General features: G+C 38.8%; 1 long non-coding RNA gene across 1 annotated transcript; it reads right to left on the reverse strand.

Annotated features, from left to right (window-relative positions):
• Positions 1-232: 232 nt before the first annotated feature.
• On the reverse strand, positions 233-14,017 carry LOC145991393 (uncharacterized). The gene is made up of 3 exons (XR_014442052.1): positions 13,978-14,017; positions 12,701-12,801; positions 233-289 (listed from the first exon to the last, which is right to left on the reverse strand). It is a non-coding gene; the product is annotated as an uncharacterized LOC145991393 (long non-coding RNA).
• Between the last annotated feature and the right edge of the window lie 2,802 nt (positions 14,018-16,819).

Raw genomic sequence — 16,819 nt, forward strand, 5'->3', positions numbered from 1 at the left:
AACTTTTCCGAACACCTACAGAAACCACTAATAAACTTATAAAATACTCCAAATGTTCCTGCTGTGAGAAGGCTTCCCATACGCTTTCCTTTTCACGCGATAATCTGTTTGCCCAATTACTTCCCTGAGTCCACTACGTGATGACAAGTTGAATATCATCCAGTCGAATGTTACATGCCTTAAGGAGTCTACAAGAAAGCTATAAATTATGGAAAGCGTTTTTCCACAACGTACCTAAGTGGGGCCGGAACCATGCTTCATGGGGTGACGTCCTGTCTGGTGGCACTTCCTGTGGAGATGGAAAATTAGATTTTGAGTTTTCGCTCATAGTAATGGAATCACATGAAATACATGATTATTTGAAAATGAGCGAAAATTCCCGAGTCGAAAAAGTGTTCAAAAGGAGAGATATCTACACTAGGGTGGTCATCATACGTTGTGGCACTGTAACTGAATGATCGAATTCTGCACTTACTGGAAATTTACCCTTAAGATGCCACCACGAGTTGCATGTAACAGCAATTCGCGATTACTTTAGTATTGAGATGAAGAACTTACTCTGGAACAGATTTTCTAACGTGAGGGTGCCACTGCATGTATGACCAAAGCCAAGATGTTTTGATTTAAAATGCCTTGGTTAAACATGAAAGCAACAGCAGAGGCTAGACTTCAAAAGTGTGGGAATGAATTGATTAAATAAATTCACCATATTTAAAATAACTATATACAGCGTGTCCCGCTTATACGTATTATAAAAGAAAAATTCATAACTTCCAAACAAACTGTCAGAATGATGTGATTGTTGTTTCATTGTAAAGAATGACTCAGAATGTTTTTTAGCAACACATTCAGTGGTAGTTGTGCATGCGCAGTGGCCAGAATGTCTGGAAAACTGATATTCTCAGTTTCTCAGTAGCCATTCATCATGTGGTCGCCACAAGAAAAGGTGTTTTGTGTTTTACCGTTGTTTGAAGTGAAGTTTGTGACACTTGTGCAGAGACAATTTCCTGCACATTATGGTTTGGGTGCTAAAGAAGAAGTTCCATCGTACATTTCAATAAAGAAATGGGAAAAACAGTTACGTGAAACCTGTTCTTTGTTGCCGTTAAGAGGTAAGCATTCAAAAAGAAAAGTGTCTGATGAGAATGTGGAGCGTGTTCGTGCCTCATTTAGCCAGAGTCCGAGGAAATCCATACGCCAAGCTATCAGGCAACTGCAAATTCCTAAATCTACGATACACAGGGTACTCCACAAGAGACTGCACCTTCATACATACAAAATTCAACTTCATCAACGCATAAAACCAGGTGACAAGCCTGTCAGGGTTCAAATTTGCTAACGAAATGCTTAGGAAAATTGATCAGGACGATTTATTCTTGGACAGTGTTTGCTTTTCAGATGAGGCCACCTTCCATGGTAGCGGTCATGTTAACTGACACAATTGTAGGATATGGGGTTCCGAAAATCCTCACGAGGTTCGTGTGAGAGAACAAGGTTCTCCAAAATTGAACGTGTGATGAAGACCAAAATCATCGGTCCCTTCTTCTTCGCTGAGGGAACAGTGAATTCCAAGAATTAACTTTATATGTTACAGCTTTTCGTCGTACCCCAACTTCCATCCTGGAACAAGATGGAGCACCATGTCTTTTCTCAAATCTCGTTAGAGACTTCTTGGACAAGCATTTCAATGGAAAATGGACAGGAAGAAATTAGAATTTTATTGAATGGCCCCCACGGTCACCAGACCTCACTGTGTGTGATTTTTTTTGTGGGGGTATGTTAAGAACAACGTTTACTGTACACCAGTTAGAGATTTGCAAGACTTGCGTGAAAGAATTGTGGTTGCAGTAAGCAACATTACCCTGCACATGCTTCAAAACGTGTGGCTTGAGGCTGACAACCGGTTTGACATTTGCCGTACCACTAACGGTTCACATGTGGAAGTGTGCTAGTTTTCTTGATTTGTAAAAAAAAAAAAAAAAATCTGAGTTGTTACATTTTTGTACAAAGTTTGTACAAAAAATATTGGTAAGTAAAAAAGTTGTGATTTTTAATTTTATTATACATATAAGCTTATAGCCAGAATTGATCTCCAGGGGGGCTCACAGGTTATCAGGGGCAGCTTTGTAAATGAAGTCCGTTTTTCAAAAGTTTAATAGCGTTAAATTTATGTGTGTGTGTTGGGGGGGGGGGGGGTCATTAAGTTACATAAAGTTTAGAAATATCACACAAATGGTACATTTTTTTCTATATCTTTTAAAATATCGCTAGAAGTGTTAATTGGCTGCTACTAAAATCAACTCTTACTACACACTCCATACTATGTTTGATGATACAGATATTTATATCACCCAAGAAAAGATGGACAATATTCAATCATAGTGCCTATAGCGTACATTCCACTCCCCGGCCGAAACAATAAAACTCCCCTTCATTCCCAAAACTTGGAAGCTGTTCACCTTTGATGCAGATGCGGACATACGATGGCATCGTGTATTCATACCAACCCTCCTGCCCACTTCTCAACATATCAGGAGAGCCTTCCTATACATTCAGGGGAGCTGGCCTCTGTGGTTAAGTGGAGGCCACAGCCACACCAGGGGTCCTGGCTTCGAATTCTGACCTAGGCATGTGTGTACTTTGCGAGTTTCTCTTCATCAATTTCATCACATCATCACTCATTCTCATTTTCGTGATTAGCCAAAAGTAACCAGAAATGCGAAGTAAAATAAACCAAATCATTAAACAGATCAGGGGAAACATGAAGTATTTGGTCCTAATAAGCTCACTGCACTAAAGGCCAAATTACATAAATAAATATACGAGTGATGATACGTGTAATACGAAAGTAAAAGTGAAATGCATTGTAGCAGAAGGTATAGCCTAATGTGTAAGGTTACGTAAAGGTCATATAGCATATACCGTCGACTACAACTCTGCTAAACATGTTTCCTTCGTAGCCGAAAGTTTTTAGCTCTAATGATGATACAGCGCAAATGATGTTCCGCTCGGGGAAGCGAAGGAAAACAAGTCTCTGCGCAAGTTGTGACGCCAAGCAACCAGTGGCGTATGCTGGTTTTAACTAGTGGGTAATCTCCGATACTTGATTCATCCACCCACTCCTGAAATCTCCCTGCAAATTTACCTCAACATCCATACAGGATTTGTGAATATATGTGTGAAAAAATGTACCTTATTGTTGCGACCACTGTCGAATAATTGTTGTGATTGCAGTTAATCTACGTTTAGAATTTCAAATAATAAAACAAGAAAATATAATAAACCTATAAGAAAAAAAACCTGAAACAAAGAATATGAAAGGAATGCGGTAGTGAAATAAAAACCCTCAATATTAATTGAAGTGTAAAATTCATGTTACCCCAGTACCCAGTTACTCGTGCATTCCCGATTTTTGTTTTTATACACGTAAGTTTAAGTTCAAGACCTGTGGTACAAGAGATGCTACTGGCCTACCTGCATTAACTATTTGCAATTTCTCCGGAACAGATCCTGTTCCAAATATTTTGACACGCAAATATTGTATTATATCCATTGCCTTTAACTTCAGTAAACACAGCACTAGCATGAATACCAGGGGCGGCGCGTGCCTTTTCAGTCAGGCAGGGCACATTTTTCTTTTGGGTGGGGAGGGGGGCAGTTAGCCTCTATATTCCTCTTTAAGGTTTTTGAGGGGAGTTCCTTGATATGGAGTAAGTAAATTGTTCGAACAATTTGGAATAAAATTAACATTCTGATCAAGATATCTCTCCAAAGAGCATTAAATACTCACTACGTAGGAATACGAAAAATCAGCAACATATGGAACAAAAATACATGAATAATAAAAAAAAAACCTCGAATACTAACGTCGCTTGCAGTAACTAAACTTTGGGTAGATACTGGAATGATTAGGAAAATGTTACACTGCAGTTTCTCTTCCATTGTCAATGAATTGAAAGGCGTAGATATTAAAGTTTCTACATGATTCAATGTCATATTCACCAAGTATCCACTAATATCAATGACTAAGTAGGAAGATGATGCAGCGTTAAGTTCAGTTACAACACTTTACATTGGCCATGTACCCCCAAAAAGTTCGTTTATACTTACGAAGATATTCTGCATGTCAAGTTGCTGGAACACAGACACAATTACACAAATAAATAAACACGTACAGTAACTATAAAATCGCGAAAAACTAATTATTTCATAAGCGACCAATACGCACAGACGGAACGCAACGCAAACTCACACACTAACTCAAATCCAAATCCGTATTACAATGGGAAGAAAAGAGGAAAGGATGATCTTTTTGAAAATACGAGGGACTAGTTTGTGCAATAAAAAGTGTTGTCAACTTTTCAGGTCGCCGGAACAAGCGTGAAGAAAAGCATTCGAGGGATTTTTTTCTATCTTATTGCTGCAGGTTGGAAGAACGAATGAACTGCCTAGCAAGCGTTGGAAACACTGAACGAGGCAAACATGAATGGCAGGGCACCTCGTTTACTGCCCAGAGACGGCTACGAATTTTGCGCTTTTCCATTGTGAGGGGACCGTCCCTTGCCTATGCTGTAAATGTTTGGATCAGTCAGTGACGTCACGTCTCCAGGGCAGAGCCGAAATTGAACTCTCTCCAACAGGACGGAGAAATATATTAACCTCACACAGGGTGCATGCCCTGTAAGTCTGGTTGCAGCAACGTAGGGGTTGAGGGAAAAAACAAAAAAAATATTTACGCGTATATACCGATCGTCTCTTCAGATGAACTTTTTATGTTAAAATTGTTGTGGGGCAGTGCCCTAGTTGCCCTTTATGTAGCATCGCCACTGATGAATACTAAACCACTAACAGCTAAAGAAATATTACATTTTCGAATCGCTAATAGGAACAACAGCACAAAGCCACCTACAACACGCATTCAATTCCCTGCGCCAATCTTCTATTGTGGTTCCTCAGAATTAAATTCCCTATGGATGCTAAAAAATTCCCTTTCCCAGCATTATATTCCCTGCGATGCACGAGCTTCTATAAGTTGGAATCATTGCGTTTTTTGTTTATATATTTTACATTCATCTAAAGAGGGAGAAAAACAACTTAAATTAACTAATATATGTGTACGTATATATATATAATTTATTTCTGATAGCTTTCCCTTTTAAAAATTATTCATTTCTGTGAAAGAAGTAAGTACTCTCACTGGTTTTGAAGTCTACAAAGAGAAAGTAATCACGCATTTTAAAATACAGAAATGGAAAAAGTAAGCATATAAATAGCTTAATTACTTCATTAATCGATTGATTAAATTGTTATTTGATGTCACTTTTCTGCCACTTTTGGCTAATCACAACAAGTGATATGAAATTGATGAAGGGACATTTACAAAGAACACCCATGCCCAAGCCGGTATTCGAACCCTGTATTCTCTGATTCCTGAGAAATTTCGCTGTCGTAAACAACACACCACCTACGATACAAGGACCATCGGGGAAGAATGGCAGAAGAGGGTGCCAGCCGAGGGAACGGCAAAGGCTCTGGAATGGAGAGTCCGACTGATGGACTGTTTCCAGAAGGAAGTTACCCTTGCCACGGAATCACCACGCCTGAGAAGCAGTGTTTCCTTCCCCTCCCTCCCGTCAAGGGATTTAAAGGGAGCCAGTGGAATCACCCTGACGTCACCAGCTGGAGAAAGTGGCTGAAAGCCTCATGGACATTCCGCGGCAAATGGTTGAAAACATTCGCGCAATGGAAGCAAAGAAATATGTGAATCAAAGATTGGTTCGGAAGAATATTGCGAAGAAATAAAGAAACAACTTTTTTAAAAATTGTAGCCGGGTCATCTCCGATTACCTATATGACCCAGAGTATATGCCGCTGCAGGCAACTCCACCAATGAACAAGTGAGAAGAAACGGGATTGCATGGAGTGGGGGAAGCAATGGCAAGACTGCCAGCTTACTCAGCAGCGTGTACTGCTTCGCTCTGCCCACTGGATTTGCCCTCTCTGTCGCTATATGCAGCCTTGCTCCTCAGATTGCGAGGAAAAAGTTGTAGGTCTTAATCTCGGCATATATCACTGACGTGTGCACGCGCCCGCGCGCGCGCGTGTATGTGTGTGTGTAGATTGCGATATCGAAAGAAAGAAAAGATCGATAGGAAACAGGCTGGGGAGAAAGAGGATGATGGAGAAGACGAGGGGAACAATATTTTCTCCCCAAGTTACCTATCGTCTATCTCTCAATTCCTCTTGTTATATATTTCTGCCCCTCTATTATTATGTATGATTCTTCCTCTTCCTGCGTGCTGCTTCTTTTTGGGGAAACGATATGGAACTACAAAGTGTATTATTTCTGTTTCTTTTTCTCATTCAGTTAACTAATTCCCATCACACACACACTCTCTCTCTCTCTCTCTCTCTCTCTCTCTCTCTCTCTCTCTCTCTCTCTCTCTCCTTGTTATATCTTTCATATCTTGTAACCTGGATGTTGCGTACGTAAGAAAGATAGTGAAGGTTATTTAGGAAAACGTGCAAAAGGTCCGGGATCAATTAACGTACGTTCGTAGAAACGAATAACAACAAACCAGTTACAAAAGTCACAAAAATGTTGAGGTTAATGGCACGCGTTTATCACTGCCGCCTCAGTCTCTATTGAGAACCAATGGGAAAAAAGGGGTGACACGCGTCCGAAGATACGGGACCCTCCCAAAAAACCTAAGCAAAACAAAAGGTATGCAATAAATATAGTCACAGAGTATCGTGGAAAATTTCACACTATACCGACCATTCAATTTAGATATGTGTATATTCATGTACGGGAGTGTACACAGAACGCCCAAAAAATGCATGCATTATTAACCAATCAATTTGTCTTTTCATTTAACGTTGGTAAATCTTTCATTCTTTGTTAGCAAGCGAGGTTCCAATATCAAACACAATGAAAAAGGAAAATAAAGTTCATTTGCAACCTTAAGTCAAAATTTATTGCGTTAATCTCGCAGCGAAGATTGATTAACGTCCCAACATGAAAACATATACATCAAACAATTATTGACGAGAGGGCCGTCTTTTAAATCTCACAAGATTATATCAAAAATAGATCCAACAATTACTTCTCCCCTCGATTTACTCCACAGGTTTCATACATTATGTCGTTACAGTTACGACAACAAGCAAGAATAAATTCAACTCAACCGACGGAACCATGTAATATCAAATATCTTTAACCAGTTAAATTCTCAACAACAAGTTATAGTAAAAAACTCCTTTTTTCTTCTAATAACAATTTATCCCCCTTTTACTTTGATGCTCCCTTCTTCCTTTATTTTAACATTTTTTGTAACAAACGTTATCTCTCATTGTATTCTATCACCCCTCCTGAGACGCAATAATAAATTGCCCAAGTGTGCGCCTTGCTTAATTAATATTAAGAAGTTAGAAATTCTCCTTTACTTTTTTGTACACGAGGAACAGTGACATCGACGCGCTTGCCCAAACAATTACGTGATTAATTCCATTTGCATACTTCCAATAATTCGACGCTTACGTTCTCTTTCTTCCAATTATTCGAACTGTAGATTCAAAGTATTTGAACCCGACGCACTTCACTTTATTTGATATGTCACAAAAGAGGGATTTGACACAGTACATACCTCAATAGTCCATTCAAAACTGTTCCATCTGACCAATCAAACTCTGCCACCTGAGCATCGAATGGGATTTGGCTTCCTTCTCGTCCGGTCGTCTTTTTCCTTCACATTGGCATGACGAAACTCCGCTTTTCCCTCAATCACGGTTCCGTAGACAGCTCCATAGAAGTAGTGACAACGTGTATCATGTAGAATACGCCGAACAGTCTGTTTTCACGTCAAACTGGACTCGGTACACGCAAATTAAATTCCTCTCAAAAATGTAGTCCTCCCGCTACTTAACTTCAAATGCGAAATTGTGAGAACGAGTCACTTTGATTGGTAGTACGAAGTACGGAGAGATAGTCCAAAACTATTGAGTGCAATTAGAATCCAAAAATGCAAGTCTCGTCCCGCGAGACACCGTTCCACACACTAATCGCACGTCATGCTCCTATCTCTCTCGCTCGTTTCCTGCGAGCAACTCCGGCTGTTACGTGAAAGTCGGCCGGATCGGAACTGATTCAGCTTACACGTTCGAAAATGCAGCACTGGGCAAAGATAGGTGGATACACCTAGCGGCGACTGGCGCAACCAACAAACAAGCGAGACGCAAGGCGTACTACGAAGGAGAACTGTGAGGTCTTTTCTACGCGAAATATGACGTAATACTTCTTTATTACAAATCGCGCAGGAAAAAACGTCACAAACTCCCCCGACTAACAAATACAAAAAGAACAAATATATATGATAACAACCATAATAATTTGGCAAGAAAGTCATATGAACTAACCAGACACAGATATACCATTTCGGGAGCATCTAATATATATGTAAGCAAATTCCCCTTAATCGAAGAAGAAATACCCAAATGCGTGTGTTTTTAAAGAACCATAAAGACACATAATAAATAGAGAACACACATACCATGTGAGAATATATGCAAACAAATACCTAAAAAATACATATATATCCCACACAAATTGATTAAATTGAGACTAGATTGAATAATATCAAAAATATGCACAATGTTGATAACCATTTTAAACACAATAGATAATAAGATGAATAAATACTCTATAAAAAATGATTGCGAAAAAGGTGAGCATGAAAAGTCGATTACAATCGTATTAATGAAATGATCATATGGGATGAAAAGTTAACATTACAAATAAGAATACTCTTAACCAGAGATATGAGTATATGTGCCATTAAAAAAGGCATTACATCAAAGTAAACATTCAAGTTTCACAATACACTCAATATAAAGATACCTGTTAAATAACACCTGTAAGTAGAAAAGGAAAGTGCAAATAAACACTATAATGTGGAGAATTTCTCTAAAAACAGAAGAGACGTTTTACAATCAGGTTAGCACTCCAAGAGAGTAATATGGTGGTTGTTTTCCATCTTTGCGTCAAATAATGATTCCAGGCTGGCACACTCGATATTTATGTTTCCTCAATAAACATGAAAAATAAACAGAAAAAAGAGCGAATTAGAATAGAAGAATAGAAGAGAAGAAAAAAAAAGGGATAGGAAAGAGGAGAGGAAACCTAAACAGAGGGGAATACAATGAGAAATGGGAGCACCAATTACAATTTGTGATTAAAACAGTCATTCAACATATACATCAAAAATTGCAGTTAAGAAAATTATTTACCAATGAATTCATGATTGACATCTGACAAGAAGGCATTTGTCTCAAAAACACAATATACCACTCATAAGCCAATTTACAACATGAAAAAAATATTTAACAAAAAAAAATCAAGTATATATCAAAATTGCATAACATATATATATATCTTCAATATTCTTAAGATTCTAAGTCAAATACAGAACCAAAATACAAAATCCAAGTTGTGGTATTCCGTGCATTTCTTAGATGCGAGGAACTGGGTCATGAGAAGAGTGACGGGTGGTGGGGGGACGACGTCGGCAATGAGAAGCAGAGTGTCCAGGTCGGCGGCAAAAGTTACAGTATAAAGGTTGTAATGGACGGGAAGAACGATGTGGATTCTGCTCCCGGGTGGTGACTGTGTGAAGTGGAAAGTCCACATGCCGGTCAACACGACCTGTTGGATTTTTGGTGTATGCATTTTGCATCTCCAAGGGAGTAATAGAATGGGCGAGAGTTACCAACTCTGACATAGATTGTGGTCGGGATTGAAATAGCAAACAATTTGTGGAGGTGTTATTTAGGTGTTGTAAGATGAACGTGACTAAGATATTTGAGTCCCAACCCAATGCCAAGGCCTCTGCCGAATCATGAACGTCCGACACATAAATGTGGAGAGTCTCCCACTCTCGTTGAGGGCGGGTGACATAAGTATTCACTAATGTATTATATAATGACATAGGGACGGAATGGCGCCAGATGTAAGTTTTTATATCTGGCCAGGACATTGAAGAAGCAAGAGCAGTAGCCCAAAGAGTTTGAAGAACTCCCTCGGTACGGCGAAAAGCGTTATGGAGTAACCAAACTAATGGATACTGGTGAGACGCTACAAGACGTTGGAGAGCCAACATAAACATAAATAAGGCCGTGTGATTATGACCATCGCACATGACCAGAGCGTTCACACGGGTGTCTAAGTTCTTCAACATAATCTTGTGTAGAACACGTGTATCATCGTTTGAATGGGGAGACAAAACCAAACTGGGTGAGGAAGGAACCGTGACAGTCGCAGCTGTCGTAACAGGCAAGGGGGAAGAAGGCATGGTGGGAACAGTGGAGGTTATAGCTGCTGTAACTTGCAACGACGGAACCGGAGAGGTGGCCTGAGTCGGGTGTACAACATGGGGACCCGTCAGAGAAGGAGGTGGCGGTAAAATAAAGGGAGGAGGTTGATTCTGTTGGAACGTTACTAGATCTAGAACGTCGCTCAAATCTGGTGGCGGCATAATAACAAGAAAATACACGTACAACAAAAAAAAGGGGGGGGTAAATCTATCGTCCGGAAAAAAAAAGGGGGGGGGCTCCAAGGTTAACAAAAAAAATTGTTAAGCACCAACAATGTATGGCCACAAGGGAATGTAGTGCACAAAAAAAAAGGGTATAAACGGAATGATGGTATCACCAATACTACCAAAAATAGTAGTGTGAAGGGAAAAAAATTTTGTGGTATTTCTAGTATATAAATTAATAAAACCAGCTCTGATACCAGGAACTTTGTAACCTGGATGTTGCGTACGTAAGAAAGATAGTGAAGGTTATTTAGGAAAACGTGCAAAAGGTCCGGGATCAATTAACGTACGTTCGTAGAAACGAATAACAACAAACCAGTTACAAAAGTCACAAAAATGTTGAGGTTAATGGCACGCGTTTATCACTGCCGCCTCAGTCTCTATTGAGAACCAATGGGAAAAAAGGGGTGACACGCGTCCGAAGATACGGGACCCTCCCAAAAAACCTAAGCAAAACAAAAGGTATGCAATAAATATAGTCACAGAGTATCGTGGAAAATTTCACACTATACCGACCATTCAATTTAGATATGTGTATATTCATGTACGGGAGTGTACACAGAACGCCCAAAAAATGCATGCATTATTAACCAATCAATTTGTCTTTTCATTTAACGTTGGTAAATCTTTCATTCTTTGTTAGCAAGCGAGGTTCCAATATCAAACACAATGAAAAAGGAAAATAAAGTTCATTTGCAACCTTAAGTCAAAATTTATTGCGTTAATCTCGCAGCGAAGATTGATTAACGTCCCAACATGAAAACATATACATCAAACAATTATTGACGAGAGGGCCGTCTTTTAAATCTCACAAGATTATATCAAAAATAGATCCAACAATTACTTCTCCCCTCGATTTACTCCACAGGTTTCATACATTATGTCGTTACAGTTACGACAACAAGCAAGAATAAATTCAACTCAACCGACGGAACCATGTAATATCAAATATCTTTAACCAGTTAAATTCTCAACAACAAGTTATAGTAAAAAACTCCTTTTTTCTTCTAATAACAATTTATCCCCCTTTTACTTTGATGCTCCCTTCTTCCTTTATTTTAACATTTTTTGTAACAAACGTTATCTCTCATTGTATTCTATCACCCCTCCTGAGACGCAATAATAAATTGCCCAAGTGTGCGCCTTGCTTAATTAATATTAAGAAGTTAGAAATTCTCCTTTACTTTTTTGTACACGAGGAACAGTGACATCGACGCGCTTGCCCAAACAATTACGTGATTAATTCCATTTGCATACTTCCAATAATTCGACGCTTACGTTCTCTTTCTTCCAATTATTCGAACTGTAGATTCAAAGTATTTGAACCCGACGCACTTCACTTTATTTGATATGTCACAAAAGAGGGATTTGACACAGTACATACCTCAATAGTCCATTCAAAACTGTTCCATCTGACCAATCAAACTCTGCCACCTGAGCATCGAATGGGATTTGGCTTCCTTCTCGTCCGGTCGTCTTTTTCCTTCACATTGGCATGACGAAACTCCGCTTTTCCCTCAATCACGGTTCCGTAGACAGCTCCATAGAAGTAGTGACAACGTGTATCATGTAGAATACGCCGAACAGTCTGTTTTCACGTCAAACTGGACTCGGTACACGCAAATTAAATTCCTCTCAAAAATGTAGTCCTCCCGCTACTTAACTTCAAATGCGAAATTGTGAGAACGAGTCACTTTGATTGGTAGTACGAAGTACGGAGAGATAGTCCAAAACTATTGAGTGCAATTAGAATCCAAAAATGCAAGTCTCGTCCCGCGAGACACCGTTCCACACACTAATCGCACGTCATGCTCCTATCTCTCTCGCTCGTTTCCTGCGAGCAACTCCGGCTGTTACGTGAAAGTCGGCCGGATCGGAACTGATTCAGCTTACACGTTCGAAAATGCAGCACTGGGCAAAGATAGGTGGATACACCTAGCGGCGACTGGCGCAACCAACAAACAAGCGAGACGCAAGGCGTACTACGAAGGAGAACTGTGAGGTCTTTTCTACGCGAAATATGACGTAATACTTCTTTATTACAAATCGCGCAGGAAAAAACGTCACAATCTCTATATTTTTTATATAATCTAAATACGTTTCTTCACCTCCTCTGTCGTTCATTTCTTCCCTTACAACCGCTGTGTAGAACTTCTTCCATTTTATTTGTTACTTTGATGAGAGACTGGCTTCATTTTCACTGGATCATCTGCAAATAAGAGAACTAGAAACTGGTACAGGTAGATGTTGGTGGAAAGCCCCCACAATGTCGTCAACGTCTCTACCATCTGTGGGGGCCTCTTATGTTTACAGTTGGAGAGGGATGCAAGGCCGCATGTACCTTACAGCCTTGCGCAGAGAACCAACTATGTACCCTACGTACAAGCACAACTAGCACATAGAACAACCTTATCTACTCGACTCTAGCATTTCTTGGGTCGCAAGGCTCGAGGACACCTTATCTGCATACTTGCACCTAAAAGTACCTAGCGCATAAGGGCAACACACGCATTCGACAACTATATACACTCGACTACAAAAGTGCACTTTTAGGTCAAGCATATAACTCGAGTGGAATAATCAGTGTGTGAATATAGGGGAGGGGGGGGGGTACAGAGGATTTCCTCCTATAAAAGAAAATTATTTTTATCACTGCCAAGGATGCTTTTATGTCCCTCAATGAGTGAGACTGAAACCATTTCTTAACTATGAAACAATCACAATTGAAAAATCATTCGTGTCCATTATCGGTCCAGCCATCAAAGATTTCCCTACCAAAAAGTATGCAGCCTTGTGGATTAAAGAAGGATGCTATTCTAAAACTGACCTACTGACTGAGACAACATCAGACTGTTTTCCACTTAGGTTTTCATGGCATAGTGGTGATATTTTACATGTATTAAAGTCCTCGCAGGAAGCACGTAGATCAGTTAGATGAACGCAAAATTTGAACTTGGCAATTCGATGTTACTAGTTCATTGGATTGTTGTTTAATGCCCAGTTTGTGAACAGATAGGTTAATCGGGACTGAACCTACAGCTTAAAGTGGGTACTGCTTCTAAATTACGTGTAAATATTATCATAGGATTTCATGACCTAGGTCAGAACCAATGTGAGAAAGTCCTTTGAACTGCAAGGAATTGTTTAAGTTACTGACTGGTAATATATTATGCAAATTTAAGTAACCAAAAAATGGAGGTACATTGCACATAAAGTGGACTTGAAACATAAATTCAAATTCAAGTACCCCAAAAACAAACAGTTTCCAAATGAAAATACAAATATGCCAAACAGTGGGCATTCCCCCACACCAAAAAAGCAGAATGCTTAATTCGCACAGTGAGAATTTTATTTTAACAAGTTCTAAGGTCTTACAGGTACTCACGCAATCAGTAATTGATAAGTATGTGAACGCAGTTACTAAGATAGTGCTTTATATGTCAACAATGCCCAATTATTACTTCCGAATTGTTGTGCTCCGAAGATGTACAGTCATACGAAATAAAAATGAGACATCCAGATCTTGAAATAATCACTCCACTTCACAGGCATCAGGGACGTTTGTCAGGGGTGGATATGGTCTTTTTGCCCCCAAGTAGCTCCCTAAAATAATGAGACTATCTTTTTTCGAACTTACAAACATGGATCAGAAGTACGTACCATGAGGGACAGTAGATTAAGTGGTCTCTGACTCTGATATCTGTGCATTGTGAAAAAGTACAAATTGACAAAAACTGCTCATCAAGAAAGTGATTGATGATTATTGAAAGGAAGCAAGGCGAATCCAGTTTCTATCTAAATAGTAGATTCGAGTCTGAACTTGTATACAACGCCAAAGTATTTTCAATTCAATTTGAATTTTATGATTTGTAAAGTAGTAGTAGTAACATCGAAAAAAATAATAGCAATAATAATAATAATAATAAATTTCTATGATTCTGGCCCCCTGAGAAAAATCCTGCAAGTGTCCTTGGTAATAGTATTTTATTGGAAAGAATGCAAGTTCACAACAGTGTCAAAATTCAATGAAAAATAAACCAAAGTCGAGAATTTTATTGGATATGACTAAAAATTGCCACTTTCAAACTTTTAGAGTTTTGTAAATTATATATAATGAACGTCGAACCAAGAAACGCCAATTTAGAACCTCGCATAATTCTTTATTTTAAACTTCAACATGTTCTGCTAATTGCTCATAGGTGATAGTGTGATTTTATTTTCATTGGTTTGGTTTATTTTACTTCACTTTTCTAATCGTGATGATGTCATGAAATTGATGAAGGTGCACTCACCATGGACAGATTGGGATTCGAACCCGGAGCGGTTCACTTTTGTGTTTACTTTATAAAATTATTTGCATGAAAACTTCAAGTAATGTTACATAATTTTATATATTTCTATTTTATTTACACATGTAATACAATTTTTTTTTATTTATAAGTCTTATTGGTGTTCCTCTTTCTCTTAATTTTCTTTCATCTTGTCTTCCCTGCAAGTGCTGGTCATTGTAATCATTGTGTTTTATGTATTTAACTCTAGTCTGTCCCTAATGATTTCCTCTAATTCCATATTTCATCTTATATGACTGCTGAGAACAACGTATTAAAATAGTACAAATAACACACACAGATCAATTACATCAATTGTTTAAGGACACATGTGAGATTAAAAATGATATGTATTCAAAATAAGGATCATTCTTTAAGTGTAATGTACGAGGGAGGATCAAATGAAAACTGCAATTATTTTTTCCCGCACTATTTTAATGCAGGGATAATGTTTGATTGTACATTATTTTTCTATATAGTCCCCTCCCAGTTCAATCCATTTACGCCATCGGATAGGTAGTGCTTCGATACAGCGTGAGAAAAATTCTTTCGGTTGACTTTGTAGCCACTCGTGCACCGCCGATTGGACGTCTTCATCAGACTTGAATCTCTGTCCTCCAAGGTGCTCCTTTAATGGACCTAAGATGTGGAAATCAGATGGTGCCAAATTTGGTGAGTATGGCGGATGTGGTAGGCACTTCAAGCATAGGTCATTGATGGTTTTCATGGTTGTATGAGAAGAATGAGGATGGGCGTTATAATGTTGAAGCAAAACACCTGCACTCAACAATTCCCTTCGCTTTGTGCATATCGCTGGCCTCAAATGGTTCTTGAGAAGGTCGGTGTAGTTGGAACTAGTCACTGTCGTACGTGGGGGCATGTAGTGTTCCAGAATAGGACCTTTCTTATCCCACAATAAAGTCAACATGACTTTCCCTGCAGAGGGCTGGCTGTGAAACTTGTTTGGTTTCGGCGAAGATGAATGTCGCCATTCTTTGCTTGCACGTTTCATCTCCGGTTGAAAATAGTGCACCCAACTTTCATCCCCGGTGACAATGTGAGCTAGGAAATCCTCACCCTCCTCTTCATAACACCTCAGCAGCTCTTGACATGTGTCAACCCGACGGACTTTCAGTTCCTGCATCAGCTGTCGAGGAACCCACCTGGTGGACACTTTTCTGTAGCGGAGTTCGTCATGCACTATGTGTTGTACTGAACCGAAGCTCATATTCAGCAAGAAAGCCATTTTAGCCAGGGTGACAAGCTTCTTAGGTATTCCAAACTCGACTAATATATTATATAATTTCTCTCTTTTGACCAAATCATATGCTTTTTTGAAATCAATGAATAGCTGATGGACATTTTGATTATATTCCCACTTTTTTTCAAGTGTCTGTCTAATGTGAAAAATTTGATCTGTAGTTGATCTGTTACGTTTAAATCCACATTGATAATCACCTATAATTTCATTATCATATGGGGTTAGTCTTGTTAAAAGAATGTTAGATAATATTTTATATGTTGTTGAGAGTAGAGAAATTCCACGGTAATTATTGCAGTTCATTTTATCACCTTTTTTAAACACAGGAACAATTATGGATTCTTTCCACTGTTGAGGGATTTCTTCTTTATTCCATATTAAACAAATTAATTTATGAATTTGACATATTAATGAATTTCCACCATATTTAATTAACTGAGCTGGTATTAAATGAATGCCAGGTGCTTTTGTTATTCTTTAGCCTTTTAATAGCTTCTTTAACTTCAGTCAAGTTAGGTTCTGGAACTAAAGGTTCTGCTGTGTGCACTTCATTTACTTCTGATTTATCTCCTACATGAACATTTAAAAGGTCATTAAAGTAGTTCTTCCATCTATTTAGAATATCGCTTGGGTCAGCT

This window comes from Lepisma saccharinum, chromosome 8 (assembly GCF_977018435.1).
Source record: "Lepisma saccharinum chromosome 8, izLepSacc3.1, whole genome shotgun sequence".
Classification (NCBI taxonomy): Eukaryota; Metazoa; Arthropoda; class Insecta; order Zygentoma; family Lepismatidae; genus Lepisma; species Lepisma saccharinum.